Below are 17,072 nucleotides of genomic sequence, written 5' to 3' on the forward strand. Positions count from 1 at the left end.
TTAGTCACTCGCCCTCCTTCAAAAGCAGTTTCCAGAAGAATAGGTGTATTATATTGCCATTCTTTTCAGCTTCATAACTAGTGCTTATGAAAACACACTGATGGCTGGAATGACTCAAGGTCTATACTTAGTTACCTCCAAAGAAGTGCATTTTTGGGGCATGATGGGGAGAAAAAGCTTCCCCTGTATAGCTTCCTTGTTCATCCTGTGGTGTGGCTATGGAGAAGAATTTGGAACAGCCTTTATCTGCCTTTCTTTTGTCCATATAATTAGCTAGGCAATTATTTGTCCTCAGCTTATTCTGAAAGATCCATCTAAGTACTAAATCCCCAAAGCTGATTATTGCCAAAATATTTTCTTCCAAAGTCACTCTCCCATTATTCTTAAGAGCCAGCAGGTAGATTTTTCTCATCAAAATTTCGTTCCATATTTCCTACTAGAACAGTGTAAGGCATTTTGAATTGTCTGTGATACAGCAGACCAAGAAATTCTAAGGACATTATTGTTTCTGGGAGCATTTCAGACTGAAGAGGAGTAAGAAAAAATGTCACAGGTTAGAATACGTGATTTTCACATAGTTTGGGTTTTAATTTTTAGAAAATGTGAGGGAAGACCCACCCCACTTCCCACTCTCAGCAGGTATAGATAACTAAGCTTCTGTTATAAATAACATTATCTATTTAAGTTATGGTATATTTTTATGCCAGAACAATCCACAGCTGGTAGGAAAGGTCTTTAACCTTGTGGTAAACTCTTAGAGTGTAGTGTAGGAGCCCCTGTTGGCTGAGAGAATGAACTCTAGGGTGAGACTTAAAGAGTTTGATTCTCACCTCTATCGCTGAGCAGCTATGTGAATTTGGGCAAGTTACTAAACCTATCTTTGCATCAGTTTCCTCATCTAAAATATAGGGTTATCATAGGATCTACTTAAAAGGGCTGTAACAATGTTGAAGTTCACCTGAGCCCTGTGCTTCTGGAAAGCAGAGATCCTTAAGAACCCCTGTCCTCCCACCTCCATCCTATCCTTTCATGTCCTGGGAAATGGCTAATTTCAAAGGACCAGACTGCCATCCACATTCTGAGATAATACTCAGCTCCATCCTTCCTCATGACTCACATAAGTTTCCTGGATGATTTTCCTTTCTATTTGGTCTGATCATCTATTGATCAGACTGATTGATGAACCTAGAGACTGTCATACAGAGTGAAGTCAGAAAGAGAAAAACAAATATCGTATATTAACACATATTTGTGGAATCTAGAAAAATGGTACAGACGAACCAGTTTGCAAGGCAGAAATAGAGACACAGACGTAGAGAACAAACGTATGGACACCACGGGGGGAAAGGGGGAGTGGGATGAATTGGGGGATTGGGACTAACATATATACACTAATATGTATAAAATACATAACTAATGAGAACCTGCTGTATAGCACAGGGGAACTCCACTTCTCTGTACAGTAGAAACTAACACAACATTGTAAAACAACTATAACCCAATACAAGATAATTAAATTTAAAAAAATAAACGGATTGATGATTTATAGAGATCTTGTCTCTGTTGGGTAAAAGAGGACAGAGAATCTGGTTTATTGTTCTTTTCTGTTTGTGTATTTTGAGCCCACATAAACTGAGAATGTATACCCACTGAGAAGGGTCTTTGAAATGGACCTCAGAACTCTGTTTATGCTTGACTTATGACTGAAATTTTAGAACTAAAACTATAAGCTCTTTGTATCTGTTTGTATGTTTATGTCTGTAATTCAGAAAAGTCTTTCCCTCTAATTATGTAAATATGTAATATTTTCCTACCTCTGTATAATACTAATCAATTAGATTTTAAATCCCTTACATTAAAGGAGCTCTGCTGTGATTGGCTTAGAGATAAATAAATATTCATATAATAGGCTATTCCTATTTCAGAAATTAGAGAAAATGAAACTCAATTTCAATGTGAAAAAGAGATATTCTTAGATAAACTAATTCAGAAACATTTTAAGAATTCACATTTACCTACTTTGTCAAACAAAACTAGTTTAATAATTTGCGGTTAATACAAAGGACTATGTTTTATCTAAGTTATCAGTGTTATCAGCATAATGTAAGTACACATTTTTATTCTACTTGAGTATGTTCTTTCTAAACAAAGTTTTACTAATCAAATGAGCTAGCATTATTTCTACTTACTGTTTAAGATTATGAAAAATTTAAATTTGGGTTTAACCAAATTGAATCATTATTCTGGTAAACTTTATTTCAACAGTAATTATATTTTTTAGTATGGAATTTTAAAGATAATTTCCAAGATCTTTAAGTAGTTTAAAATCTGGACTGCTACTAAATTGAGGTACTTAATGGATATTCATTAGATAACTAGATAATTTTTAAATAAGACAGACTACTATAACATAAGTTACAGAGCATAATTTTAAGTTTATATCATTTTGTCTCATGTTTATATGGTACAGAGAGGCTGCATATATTTGTGTCTGTTAACAAATGTGTTCATTTTTGGCATTTTGAGAAACTGTACTATAAGATATGTGTCTTTGTTAAGGTAAAAAAGAGAGGAGCTTTGTCTTAAAGTTAAATGACTGATTCTTCCAGAATGAAAAGGAGGAATGTTTAAGAAAAAACCTGAATGGATATAGAAAGTTGTAGAAGGTTTATGAAAGGGCAATCTTATTTTTATTGGCTTATATAATGGGTTTAGCTAAGGCCTAATGGGTTTGTTTGTAAGATTTTTCAAAAAAATTTGTGTTTACATCTTCTCAGAGTATTCGTCTCTCTAAGAGGTTGTAAAAGGTTTTTCTTTACCTTCTGAGCAATCTGCCTTGGAGGCAAAAATTCTGTATAAGAAAAAGTTCCTGTGCTTTATGTTTACTTTATCATTTTCCTGATTTTTGAAGATAACCAAGCCTTCTAAATTTTGAAAGTACTAAGATTCTTTACAATTGTGTTACCTCCTACATTTACTTTTAAAATCTTCTGTGGTCACTTTGATTAAATAGGAAGTCAAGTATTGTTTCTCAGTAACCCAAGATCCCATCGTTATAAAATCTTCTGACAACTTTTGATATTTCCCTTTTCCAAATATCATATTTAGAAACGGTACCTTTTGCACTTAAAACTCCCTTGGAGACAAAGAAGACCGAGGATGATATGACGGTACTTTAGACTGAGAACCCAGGAGAGCCATCTGTCTTGCCACTTGCCCGTATACACTCCAACAGAGGTCAGCCTATGTGGTTTTTACAACAGGTAAAAGAAACCATTGTCTTCGGCTCCCAAACAATGTCTCTTTTCCAACGTAAATTATCAGATCCCCCTAAATTATCTATAGGTTTTTCAGGAAAATAAATATCCGCTGTATTTGAAATATTTCTCTCCATATGCATAACCCCCCTCCCCTGCTTTTTATCCTTTTTGAACTATATGGTGCTCATCCCAAGAAGTGTGGGGTGCCAGAGTGCTTTTTGCCTCCACATATCTGCATAGTTCAACCCCTATCTTTCTGCAGTTTCGATTTGACCTTCATTTTATTAGCTCTTGCTCAACCACTCTGCATGAAATGACAATTCCTCCTCCTAGATAACCCCTCCATCACATATTCATATACTGGCTATCTCCTAACTCTACTTTGTCATCATAGTACTTATTAACACATTATCTGTTATATATGTATCTGTTGTATACTTATCCTGGGACTCTCACCACTGGAATGTAAGCTCTTTAAGGAGGGGGAAACTTTTCTCTGTGTCCCTGCTATATGCCCAGCCCCTAGAACAGAGATTGAAAAATGTTAATCACTCAGTAAATATTGTTGAATAAAGTAATGAATTTATTAACTGTCCATCAGAGTATAATAAACCGGAGAACTTTATAAAAGTATACTAAACACAACTCTTGCCTTCAGTGAAGAAGTGGAACAGAGAAAAAAAAAAAAAATTCAGAATTCAGAGGACCAAGCTCTGGAGACATAAGAACATTTTTCAAAGATGTACCAGTGTATGGATACAGGGGCTTCAAGGATGTGAAGAAATGAGATAGAAATGGTAGGGATAATGCTGCAGACTCATGGAATAGTGTGAAAATAATGCAAAAGAAAGCCTGGCTACTGAGATAACCTATATGAGAAAAGAATCTAAAAAAGAATGAATATAAGTATATGTATAACTGAATCACTTTGCTGTACACCCAAAACTAACACAACGTTGTAAATCAACTATATTCCAATAAAATTAAAATATTAAAAAAAAGAAAGTCTGGCTATTCTTTCTGCTATAGATCAAATGTTTAAGCACCGGCTCCTCCCTCCATCCTACCACAAAATTCATATGTTGAAATCTGGGAGATGATTAGATCATGAGGGTGAAGCTGTCATGAATAGAATTAGTGCCCTTATAAAAAAGGTCCCACAGAGCTCTCTGACCCCTTCTACTATGTGGGGACACAGTGAGAAGATGGCCATCAATGAACCAAGAAGTGGGCCCTCACCAGACATTGAATCTACCAGGGCCTTGATCTTAGACTTCCCTGCCTATAGAACCATGACAAATAAATGTTTGTTGTTTATAAGTATACAGAGAAAAACACTCATGTGTATTTCTCCTATACTACTTACACAGAACTTTTCACTTCTGACACTTCTGGTCACCCACCCAGGGGATTTCCATACATCAAGCAATTCTGCAACACCAGCTGGATGTCCTACAATTTAACTCAGTTCTGACACTGTCTACCTGAGGACAGCATCAGATTCCACAAGTTAAGGGTTCAGTTCTACAAGACTGCTCCCCACCGCCACATACAAACACACACACACACACACACACACACACACACACACACACACACACACGTCAGACACCAATCCTAAGTCCAGGTTGTTATCTGTGCTTCTGACCTACTGGATGTAAACTGGAAGGTCCCATGGCCCCTGCCTTGAGTTTGATTAATCTGCTAGAGTGGCTCACAAAACTCAGGAAAACATCTTACTTACTGGATGACCAGCTTATTATAAAACGTTGTAACTCAGAAATAGCAAGAAAAGAGGCACAGGGCAAGGTTTGTGGGAAGGGGTGTGGACCTTCGTTTGGGGGCTTGCCATCCTCCCAGTACCTTTATGTGTTCACCAACTTAGAAGCTCTCCAAACCCCATACTACTGGGCTTTTAGGAGGTTTCATCATGTAGGCTTGATTGATTATTACTCCATTTCCAGCCCCTCTCCCCTCTCTGGAGAACGGGGCCAGGGCTGAAAGCTCCAAGCTTCTAATCATGGCTTGGACTCTCTGGTGACCAGCCTCCATCCAGGACTCCACTAAGGGTTGCCTCATTAGAACAAAAGACACTCCTATCACCCAGGAAATTCCAAAGAATTTAGGAGCCCTGTGTGGAAACCAGGGTCAAAGACCAAGTATTAGAACAACAGATGCTCCTAATACTCTCATCACTTGAAAAATTACAAGGGCTTTAGGAGCTCTGCGCCAGGAATGCCTAGTAGGGACAATATTTTTTTTCTATTCTTTCACAATAAGCCACTCAGTCTACGGTATTTTTATAGCAGTCTGAATGGACTAAGACACTTTCATTTGCTTATTAAATATTTACTATATACCCACCACTGTGTTAAGCTTTGTGGGGGTGGGGCGGGGAGAGGATGAAACCTACCCTTGATGATTTCATGGAATAGTGGGAGAAACAGAATCAAGATAAGTGTATTTACAATTCAGTGTAAGTGCTTAATAGATTGTAACAAAGTGTGCATTTTACTATCATAACAACTTAAGCAGAATTCCCTCCTGAGGGGAGCCTGACTTCAGGAAGTTGTCTTGAGAAGTTGCTCAGGGTAGGAGGGAAGGTACTGAAGACCTGAGTACCAGCAGGAACCAAGAAAACAAAAGTTAATGGAGAAACTGACTTTTTTATGAAACCAGAAAAGAAACCGGTTATGTTCCTGCGAGAGGTGTGGGAGGAGAGAAAAGAAGGTGGGCTTTAAAAGTATGGAAGAGACAGCATCCAGGAGATTTGTGAGCGGCTGCAGTTTACCTCCGACATGGGCCACTGAAGCATCTAAGCATGTGGATGAATAATGTCCAATTTGAAATACGAGTGTCTACCTTCCCACAAATCTTTAGTAAAGTGTACTTGACGGAGAGATGCTTCATGTGGGTGGTTATTGCTGGGAAACAAAGAATAGCTCACAGGAAGAAGGGGTTCAACTTTACATCTCAGGACAGAACAGTCCAGTGGTAGCAGGAGCTTGGTGAACACAAGGATATAAGCTCCTGGAGAATGCCAAGGTTTTGGACTATTATGGGACTTGAAAGTAGGATGGAAAAGAGTTTCTTAAATAAGTTTCAAGGATAGAAAGTCACCAATTGATTTCTAGGTTACAAGAGATGTTCAGTTATTATGGCAGCAAGTATGGAAGGCCAAACACGACCAGATTTAGGCCTAGGACACAGCAGCAAGAAACATAACACAGAAGAATGTAACTGTGGCACAGCAAGAGTGTCCTAATAAGATGAGTTTATCAAGTTGCCAGGAGTGGAGGCAGGAGAGAGGGAAAAACATTCTAAAGAAAAAAGAACTGTAAATATTTTAAATTAGCAAATAAATAAAATAATAGTAAGAGTCGATGTCCTTTAGGCATGAGGGAAGAAGACAGGAACTAACATTGATTATGTCCCAAACACATGCCATTCATGATATCAGGCACCAGCCTTTTATTTTATTTGTTGAATTTTCTTTATATACATACTGTAAAATTCACTATTTTTAATGCACGGTTCTACAAAATTTGACAAGTGCATAGGGTAACCACCACCATAATCAAGATACACACCTGCTTGATCACATCAATATTCTCCTGTGCCTCTCTGGGGTCTACCCCTCCCCTCACCCGCACCCTGACAAACACTGATTTTATTTTTGTTGTTTTTGCTTATAATTTTGTCTCTCCGGAATGTCATAAGAACGGAATCACACAGTATTCTGTGTTTCGAATCTGGTATCTTTCATTTAGCATAATGCATATGAGTCTCATCCATATTGTTGTGTACATCAATAGTTCCTTCCTTTTTACTGCTGAATAACAGTCCGTTGTACGGACACATCATGGTTTGTCTATCCACTGACCACTAGAAGGACATTTGGGTTGTTTCTGCTTTGGGACAATTATGAATAATATCACTGTAAGCATCTGAGTGGAGATTTTTGTATGAACATAAATTTTCATTTTTCTTGGGTAAATATGTAGGAGTGAGATAGACCGCTAAGTATATGCTCATCCATACAAAATACTGTCACCTTATTTTCCAAATGGCTATACATCAGTTGTACCATCATCAGTCCAGCAATATACAGGAGTCTGAGTGTCTCTGCATCCTCACCAAAACATGGTGCCGTCCGTTTTTAAAAAGGTGATGATGATGATGATGATGTCACTGCCAAGGATTTCTAGCAATCATAAGAAGGTAGAAGAGTCAAGGAAAGATTCCTCCCTGGCACCTTGAATGGGAGCATAGTCCTAAAGATACCTTGATTTTGTACTTACAGCCTCCAGAACTGTGACACAGTAGACGTCTGTTGTTTGAAGCCACCAGTTTGTGGTACTTAGCTCTGGAAGCCGTAGGAATCTAAAACATCTACTGATGATGTCGAGCAGCTTTGAATATTCTCACTTACCAAAGAATATCTTCTTTGGTGAAGTAGCTGTATAGTTTCTCTATTTTTCATTAAAATTTTTTTAAAATTATTTATTTACTTATTGAGCTAGCTAGCTAGCTGGATCTTAGTTGTGGTACGTGGGACCTTTGTTGCCACGTGCGGGATCTTTAGTTGCAGCATGTGGTATCTAGTTCCCTGATCAGGGATCGAACCCAGGACCCCGGCACTGGGAGGACAGAGTCTTAACCACTGGACCACCAGGGACGTCCCTCTCTGCCTATTTTTTAAAGTTGGGTTGGTTGTTTCCTTATTATTGGACTGAGAATTCTGTATATGTTTTAGATACGATTTCTTTTTCGGATATGCAATTTTAAAACATTTTCTCCCAGTCAGCAGCTTGTCTTTTCACTCTCAATGGTGTCATTCACAACATAAATTTTAATTTTAATACAGTTGAATTATCTTAATTTTTTTCTTTAACAGGCAGTGAATTTGGTGACCTAAGAACTCTTGCTAATTTGAATCTGGAGCCCAGAACCCAGATTCAGCCCACTGTGTGTTCAAATACACATTAGGGGATATCATTCTCCATATGCCTTCTCACTAATAACCATCCACATTCTTCAGGTTTTAGGAACTTCTTGTCTCCTGCCTCTGGCCAAAAATAAGGAGTTCTTTCCAAGTTTTACTGCTTTCACCACTACTTTTTTTCCCAATATTTTTCCTCAATTGAGTCCAGACACTCAACGTCATAGAACTTGGTCTGTCTTCATCTTTGCTTTCCTCTCTCCCGATTCCAATCTCAGGCAGGCTCTTTCCTTACTGTGCTGTGATATTAAGATGGCCGTCAGTATCTGGCAACTATCTTACAATTGAGGACAAATATTGGGGAAACCATCGGGGGAAGTTTACCTTTTCTCAGAGTCTTCCTTCCATGTTTAACTCCCTTCCCCAATCTACCTACTTCTGTTTAATTTTCAGAGTGTGCAAAGAGTTCTTTTTTTGAAGTTTACTTTTGTTTTCTCCAGAATTTTGGGTTATAATCAGCAAGAAAAAATGATTAGAATGGGCTTACATTATCTTGGTCAGACTGTTTTTTTTTTTTTTTTTTTAATTTTACTTATTTGTTTTTATTTTTGTTCAGGGAAAAGCTAGACCCACTTTTGCAAAACTATGGAGTGCTCATGAAGGCCACTGTGGGTGATCATGTGTAAAGGTAACTGGGCACTAGTTGCACAGCGGCTGACGTGCCAACCTAACAACTCTGGATTTCTGTGTAGCAGGTTATAGAAAAGCTACAGAGGAACTTTCGTTCAAATGCCTCAGTGTGGTTGGCAGTCCTTGAACACGGTCTTGCTGCTTTTTCCTTTTTTTTTTTTTAAAACCATTCTGAAATAGCAGTGAAATAATTTCAAGTTTGCTTCCATATTCTAGTCCTGGCACCAATCTTGTTTCCCCAGAAGGAGTTTCTATTACTGAAAGTGGCATTCAGGCACTGACGACCACACATTCCCTTATTATACGTTGCATAACACAAGAGAAGAGACCAATAAAATCATGGGCCCTACTTACAGTGAACCAACAGCATTTGGGGCAGGGCTGGCTTTCTGCTACATGCATACATATCATGGATAAAACCACTGTAGATTAACTGATGAGCCATTATGTTTAGGTGACTGTGTATACCAAGCAATGCATGAAGCATTAGCATAAAAAGGCAAAGCCTTTACATTTTCTTTTGCTTAATTGACTCACGGAGAACAATCCGTGAGTCAGAAACACATACAGGGGTTTCTGGTAAATAACTGTAATATTAGACATTAAACTGACATCTATTCTGGGTGACTGCCTTAGGCTGGGGTTTCCAGAAACATACCGTGAGACAGATTTATATGAAGAAGGTATACTGAGGAGTACTCTTGATCAAGACCCATAACGAGTGATGGAAACAGGATGGGGCAGAGGTAGGAGTTAAACGGTAAAGCGCTTACAACAAAGGGCCCCCCGGTCCCGCAGGGAATTTTGGAGCTGAGGCAGCCTTTCAGAGATACCCCCAAATCCAGTGGAGGATAGATCTTTACACTCTCCTACCAACTAGAGAGAAAGAAGATTGGTCCGTGGGAATTTAGTGTAAATTGTGGCAAGGAAGCTTTCTTTGGTGGAGGAAATTCCTCAAGAGGAACTCAGCTGTGAGCTACGGCAGCCAGCATTTCCAACAAGCAGGGAACTGGGCATGTGATCCCGAAGGAGGCTCTTGAGTGGTGCAGTCACAGCATTTGCCACAGTGCCTTAAAGCAAAGTCAGTTTTCTCAAATGTAAAGTGGAACTAATAACCCATCCCAACCTCAAAGCGGGTAGAGTGGTTTATTATTTTTGAGGGGGGGAGTACCCACTAAATAAATATCCACTCTGAGCTTGGGCTGGGAGTTGTGTGTGCATGTATTCTTATTCTAAGCATACTGTCTCGTGTGAAAGTAAGTTCTCCATAAATGTTACTGTCATTATTTTCCATGCAGTATACACTGCATACAGGTATCAGTAATTGAGAAACCATTTTAACATCTTCCAGGAAATGGAGGTAAAGAGGAGTTGATGCTTTGCCTAATAACTTCCAGACAAGAAGATTCTATTTCTTGCCCTTGCTGTAATTCCTTTGTGCTACAGTTCTTCATGTCAAAGCTTGAGAGATCTCAACTCAAATAAAATAAGCCAGACTTCTGCAGGTTTTATTTTGTTTGTTTGTTTTTGCTTGTTTGTTTGCTCAATTATTTGCTTGTTTTCCTACAAGTAGGCTTTTGCCTCTGAAGATCTCAGGTTTGTATATTCCCCGTTTTCTAGGAAGGGGGAGAAAGACTGCATGTTCTGACAACTCCTTTTAAATTAAAAAGAGAGAGAGTTTTAAAATGTAATTGTAACACATGCAGATATCCCCATGCTGAGAAGACAGTTCTATTGTATTTTTCAAACATTAAAAAAAAAAAAGAGAGAGAGAGACAGAGACAGCAAGGAAAATAAAATTAGGCCACATTGGCATGAACACAACCGGGCCCTTGGCAAAGCTGTAACACAGGCATCCCTGCCAGTGTGCAGCAGGGCACAAAGGGTCCGCTTTTGCTGATCAACACATACCACGGGGACCTCTAAATATGATATTTTAAATCAGAATGAGTAACACAGCAATTTTTCTTTCACAAGTGAGTCAATACAATCTGACATATATCATTAAGTTGCAATTTTGGAGGTATTTTTATTTCTGTTGGATGGAAGCTGGCATATTTATTTTTCATTTCATCATTTTTGGGTAAGATGATGATTTGGCCTGTTTGAGAGAGAGAGTGAGAGTGTGTGTGTGTGTGTCTGTGTGTCTGTGTGTATGTGTGTGTGTGTGAGAGAGAGAGAGAGAGAGAGAGAGACACGCGATTCCAGGAGAAACGAGAGTAGAAAAATTCATAGCTGAGTGCACCCTCCTTCCACTTGACAGCAGAGACTGGGGTGACTGTTTCTTCCATCTACTTCCTGACTCACTTCCAACAGGTCTCTACTGCAACAACTGTCACAGCAACAGTATTTTCTGTATAGCAAAGAGATTTCCCAATTCACCTATTTTGTGAAAGTCTGACTCCTAGGCTAACAAAAAATGAGTACAATCTCCTGGTTGGCTGCAGTAGAATCATGGAGCAGTCTAATTTAACAATAAGCATCATCGAGAAAAGACTATTTTACCTAAACTCAGGGTCACTGCTACTAAACAACCTGTCTACTTGGGTTCACCACTCCACTCACCTGTGGAACAACGCACTTGACAGTTTTTGTTTCTGTCCGCCCAAAACAGATGCACTTCCTTCTGAATCGTAGTCCTTCAGATAACCCTGACTTTGACCACAGTTCTGTGGTGGTGGAGGGTGTGCCTGACCATGCCTAGCCCAAAAATATGTATTATTTTACTTCACTGGTCTAAATTATCCAATGACATTCAATCCAGGCCTTTCACTAGAATTCTTGGGAAGGTGAGGCTCTCTTTTCATTGGGATAGCTGACCCTGTAAGACAGTTGCCGGATACTGATGGCCATCTTAATATCACAGCGCAGTAAGCAAAGAGCCCACCTGAGATTGGAATGGAGAGAGAGGAAAGCAAAGATGGAGCCAGACCAAGTTCTATGACGTTGAGTGCCAGGACTCAAATGCTTTTCAGTTGTGTGAGCTAATCAATTCCATCCTGTGGCTTGAGGCAAAGTGAGGTGCTTCTTTTCTTTCTACCTAAAATTGAAAAACTCCTGTTGAATTCAGCTTATACTTGATATATCTTCATTATTCACTTAAAAATACTTCCAGGTTGGAGGAGCTCCACTTCCAAGCCACTCCTGGCCTCTCTCTGCTGTCTCACTAACTCCCTGCAGGAGAGGAAGAGGCGCTCAACCTGCTGACAGCTTTGGAGGAGAACAGGGCTGTGTACTTTCTCTTTTCACTGGGGAGCCAGCCTGCCCTCAGAGAGCTGCTGTCCTCTATCTGGCCCATACAGTAAGCTGAGGATATGGTGAGGCCTCCATTTTCCCATGCTGTCTTGGACTATTCTAGGATTTAGGAAGGACCACTTGCCTAACAGAATAAACTGCATATTCTAAGATAAACACTGTCAGGGTGAAGGTGACATTTGCTCTCTACCTATCTTACTTTGTGTTTATCCCTACGTTGAGTCTGAACCCTGGCAGGTAAGAGAAATGCAATTTACTGTTTCTCTCAGTCCTTACCAAATTCCAACAAGGTGGTACGTATAAAGATACTTAGATAAGCAAAGCCATTGCATGATTAAGGAATACCAAAGAGTTTGCTGTGTCTGGAATATAGGACACAAGTGTGAGAATGAAGAAATTAGACATATAGTCAGGGATCAAATTATAAAGGGCCTTCTGAGATATAAAGGAACTCTACTGTATATGCAATGTGGAACCATCGAAGAACAAAATTTTGCCATTTGTAGCAACATGGATAGACTTGGAGGGCATTATGCTAAGTGAAATAGGTCAGACAAAGACAAATACTGTATGATAGCAGTTATATGTGGAATCTAAACAATACAACAAACTAGTAAATATAACAAAATGAAGCAGACTCACAGATATAGAGAACAAACTAGTGGTTACCAGTGGGGAGGGGGAACGGGGGCAATACAGGGGTGGGGGAGTGACAGGTACAAACTATTGGGTGTAAGATAGGCCCAAGGCTGCATTGTACAACACAGGGAATATAGCCAATATTTTTCAATACTTGTAAACGAAGTGTAATATTTAAAAATTATATTAAAAAAGAAATAAAATGTTAAAAACCAACAGCATTTTGAATAGAGACAGTTAGATATTTTCCAAAGAACACTGTAGCATGAGTGTGAAAATGGAGAGTGAAGAAGAAAAGAGGGAGAAAACAGTATAACAAGCTGGTACCCTCACCTAGATAACTGTCATGAAGGCCCCACCACTGACCCAGCACCTAATCCAATGCCCAACATTCCACTGTCCTGTGTGTGTGTGTGTGTGTGTGTGTGTGAGAGAGAGAGAGAGAGAGAGAGAGAGAGAGAGTAAAAGAGTAACTCATCCAGATAAGAAAGAATGAGAAAGAAAAATAGAATACTAATAGAAAGCATGAAAGCATGACATTAAATCTGGATTGGAAACTCCGAAACTTAAGAGTTCTGGATTTCACATCTGCTAGTTCATGAGTCATAGTTGAATCCATGCACATGGGTTAGATTTCATGAGGAAAATTACTCACCTAATGTTTATTGAGATCCTTACATATGACAAGGACCATTCTGGATGCTAGATCTTGTGTTGGCATCTAGGTTATAGACTTCCATCATTTAACAGGCACACAGAGAGAGAGAGGGAAACATAATGACGATTGAGCTGGAATGACCGGAAAATCAAGAGAAGCAGCTGTGGAGGATGGTGCTTTGAAAAAACTTTAAGAGGAGAGGCTCATTACGAGTGTCCAATTTCACAAAGGGATTCATAACTTAGTAAATAAATACTGTCCTTTAGGAGTAGTCAGGAAGTCAGTGATGTTCCAAATTAGAGCCACAGAATTATGAAAAAAAGGTCAGAGCAACATGAATGCAGAAACAATGCAAGTTCATTAGAAGGAAAGACTGTAAAATGGAGCATATTTTTTATGAGCCTTGAAGTCTCAATAGGGGTTCACCTGGAAAAAAGAGGGAGAAAACAATCCAAGCCAAGTAGAGTTTGAGCCAGGTCAGGAGAAACTGCTTGACCATTTAGATGTGTTATATATGTGGGCTGCATTTAAAGACCACGGATGGGACAGTCCTATCTCCTTACCTAGAAAGTAGCTCAGCTACTGGAGCTAATCCCGTAGTCATCTCTGTGCCTCAGCTTCCTCATCTGTTAAATGGGTTACTAATAGGGCTACCTCACAGGTGAACCGGTGATTTATGAAGATTGCGTTAATGCACGTAGAGCATTCAGAAGACTGCCTGGTCACAATAAGCATTCTGTAAGTATTAACTATTGTTGTTATTATTATTTAAAATTATTATGGTGATAACGCACAGATGCTCTCTTGGAATTAGAAACATAAATAATTTCCATCTCCAAAGTGTTCAACCATATTGTTTATATTTTGTATTTTATTTGTATGCTACAAAAGATAGAAAGTATACATTTTATAAACACTGAGGTGCTCTGACATATGACTCTTGTCATTTTTTAAAGAATGTAATTATATTTGAGAATGATATTGATGATTTTTTAAAATTCATGGTATTTAGCGAAATTTCAAGTCCTAATACAAGAAGGCACAATTATATAATAAGCCAGAAGGTACATAATTAATATAGGGCCTTTTATACTGTACCCTGAGCACTATAGATTCTAACTATAAAAACCTGTAATTTTCCCATTTTACATTTCATTGATTCAAAGACAGACAGACTGAGGGGGTAGAATACATAATGGATCTGACATGAATCTAACTGACACGTGTTGTTATTTGGAGGAATAAGAAGAAATATTACATAATTTTTAAAAAATGATTTCTGTTGGCAGTGCATTCTTAGCGGGCAAGCCTCATCTCTGCAACCAAGTAGCTCTGTGACCTTGAGAAAGTTACATGTCTTCTCTGGGTTTAATAGGAAATTTGAGACATTATTGGATCATCAACTCATCAAATCTCCTTCAGGAGACCATTAAAAAAAAGCCCTCTAATAACAGGTGCTTGTTACCAGTCCACTGACAATCCCAGACACATTCTGTCTGAAGACCAGGGACAAAATCACACCAGGTGGCATCTGATCCAGTTAAAATATACAGTAGCTTGGTAAATGCTTAATATTGAAACATTTTGGTAATTCCAAAATCCTCCAACACCTCCTATGTCTTTTGAAAGCTGGTCTTTCCTTAATTTTATCTTTACCGAAAGTAGTGTATGAATAATGAACCTCAGAGATTATTCTTTAACCTTGAGCTGCATCCTGCCTTTGGTAGTCTACACGGACACATATGGATACAATATCCCGTAAATATCTACAACTACCTGGCAACCCTGGTGAAACCGTAGAAACACAGTGCCTGGGACTTAACAGGATCTCCATAAATACATGTTTAAAGAATGAATAAAACTAGATGGGGCATGATATAGGGCTAGGAAGATCACAGAATTTTAAGCTATTCCAACCTCAGATTAAGTAACCAGCTGTAACTAATCTACGTAGATTGTTTTGGGAAAATTGTTTCCTCTCTGAGCCTGTAGCCTCACCTATAAGATGGGGATGATAATATCCACGCTTGGATATGCTGTGAAAATAAGAGATAACATGTTTCTTTGGATGTAGGTATGAATGTACATATTTTATTTATACCCTATAATAGCCAACATCCTAGATTCTAACTTCCAAAAGACAATTCTAGTTAGCTTAAGCAAAGAGAGGATAGCTGCAGAATTCAGGGGTCTGAAGCTGGGTTTTAAGTTAAAAACAGATTCTGGGGATAAATGTCAAGGCTTTACTTTTGATCTGTTCCCCTTTCTCTGAACCTTCTTCACATTCCTTTCTCTTTTTCTAGAGACTCACAGTTCTGGAGTTTGCATGTTACTCCTCTAGCCACCTCCAGAGACCTATTACCAGTCTCTGAGTCTTAACTTCATTTGCAAAGCCATGGGACTGAGAATCAAAATTCTCCCGTTTCAGGAAGATTTCCATCTTGGCTCAATTTTCAGTGACCAGAGAACAAACTTCTGTTTTACAGTAGTGACCACTGAGGGGACTGTAGATCAGGCTGGGGATGGATTTTCCAGATGGAGAGTGACTGTGGACTAAGTTTTTCTCCAAAAAGCATTCAGGACAGAAATAAGGTGTGTGAAGTACCTCACACTTGCCTCACCTGGCAAGTACCAAGCATTAGATCGGAGGCCATAATTATTATAAAGATGAAATATAAAGATAACCTACATGTATGTCTTCGCTGAACCAGCTTTCACTGAACCCCATATTACAGCTTAGGTGTTGGGCTTGTACTAGGAATAGCAACGTGCCTCTGGCCCCAGCTGTTGGGAAGCTAGTTATCCCACAGAAGAGGGTGACTGGCTTGTTCATCTCTCCTTAACTCCCCTAAACAACGCCCTTTGCAAACAGGTTTCTCTCTCCAAGATATGGTAATCTTGATATGTTTCGCAAGTCCAAAGAGATGTTCTTTCTGTACAATTCACAAAGTAAATTAACGCCATCTTTCCAAGCAAGTAACCATCCTGATTTGGAGCAATTCCATGAGCATGGTTCTTTTCATTAACTTCTCTCCAAAGGCTTTTCAAAGGGGCATTACTGTTTTGAGCTTTTATCCCACAACTGGGAAAACTAAAGCTGCTCTTACCGACAAGACAAAAAGAGACTGGGTTAGCTGATCCTGCATTTCCTTCTTGACCTGAAAGGGGTTACCATGATACATCCCCAAATAAGGGGGAATTCTCATGTAGTGAGGATTATATATTCATTAGCCATAAAGTATAAAACAAATATACTTTATCATTGTGTCCAGTTCATAGATAAAATACAAATACCCAAGATAAAATAGAAAAATGCCTCATCTTAAAGTCCAATAAATATGGATTTCTGGCCTGGCTTCACTACCTTCTGAGTGTATGACCTTGTATAAGCCTCTTCATCCTCACTTGTCCTCAGTTTTCTCATATGAAAAAAGAGGGACTTCAGTTTTAAACATTCTACTATTCCTTTCAATTCCAAATCAGACGGTGTTACACTGGCCTTAGAATGATTTTGTGGGTATCAACTTCTGGTTTTTTTGGCTAAATGAATATGTATGTACTGTGGAGAATTTAGAAAACACAGGTGTATGAACATAATATAAAAAACATACCATCTTCTCAACATTGT

Source organism: Kogia breviceps, chromosome 7 (assembly GCF_026419965.1).
Source record: "Kogia breviceps isolate mKogBre1 chromosome 7, mKogBre1 haplotype 1, whole genome shotgun sequence".
Classification (NCBI taxonomy): domain Eukaryota; kingdom Metazoa; phylum Chordata; class Mammalia; order Artiodactyla; family Physeteridae; genus Kogia; species Kogia breviceps.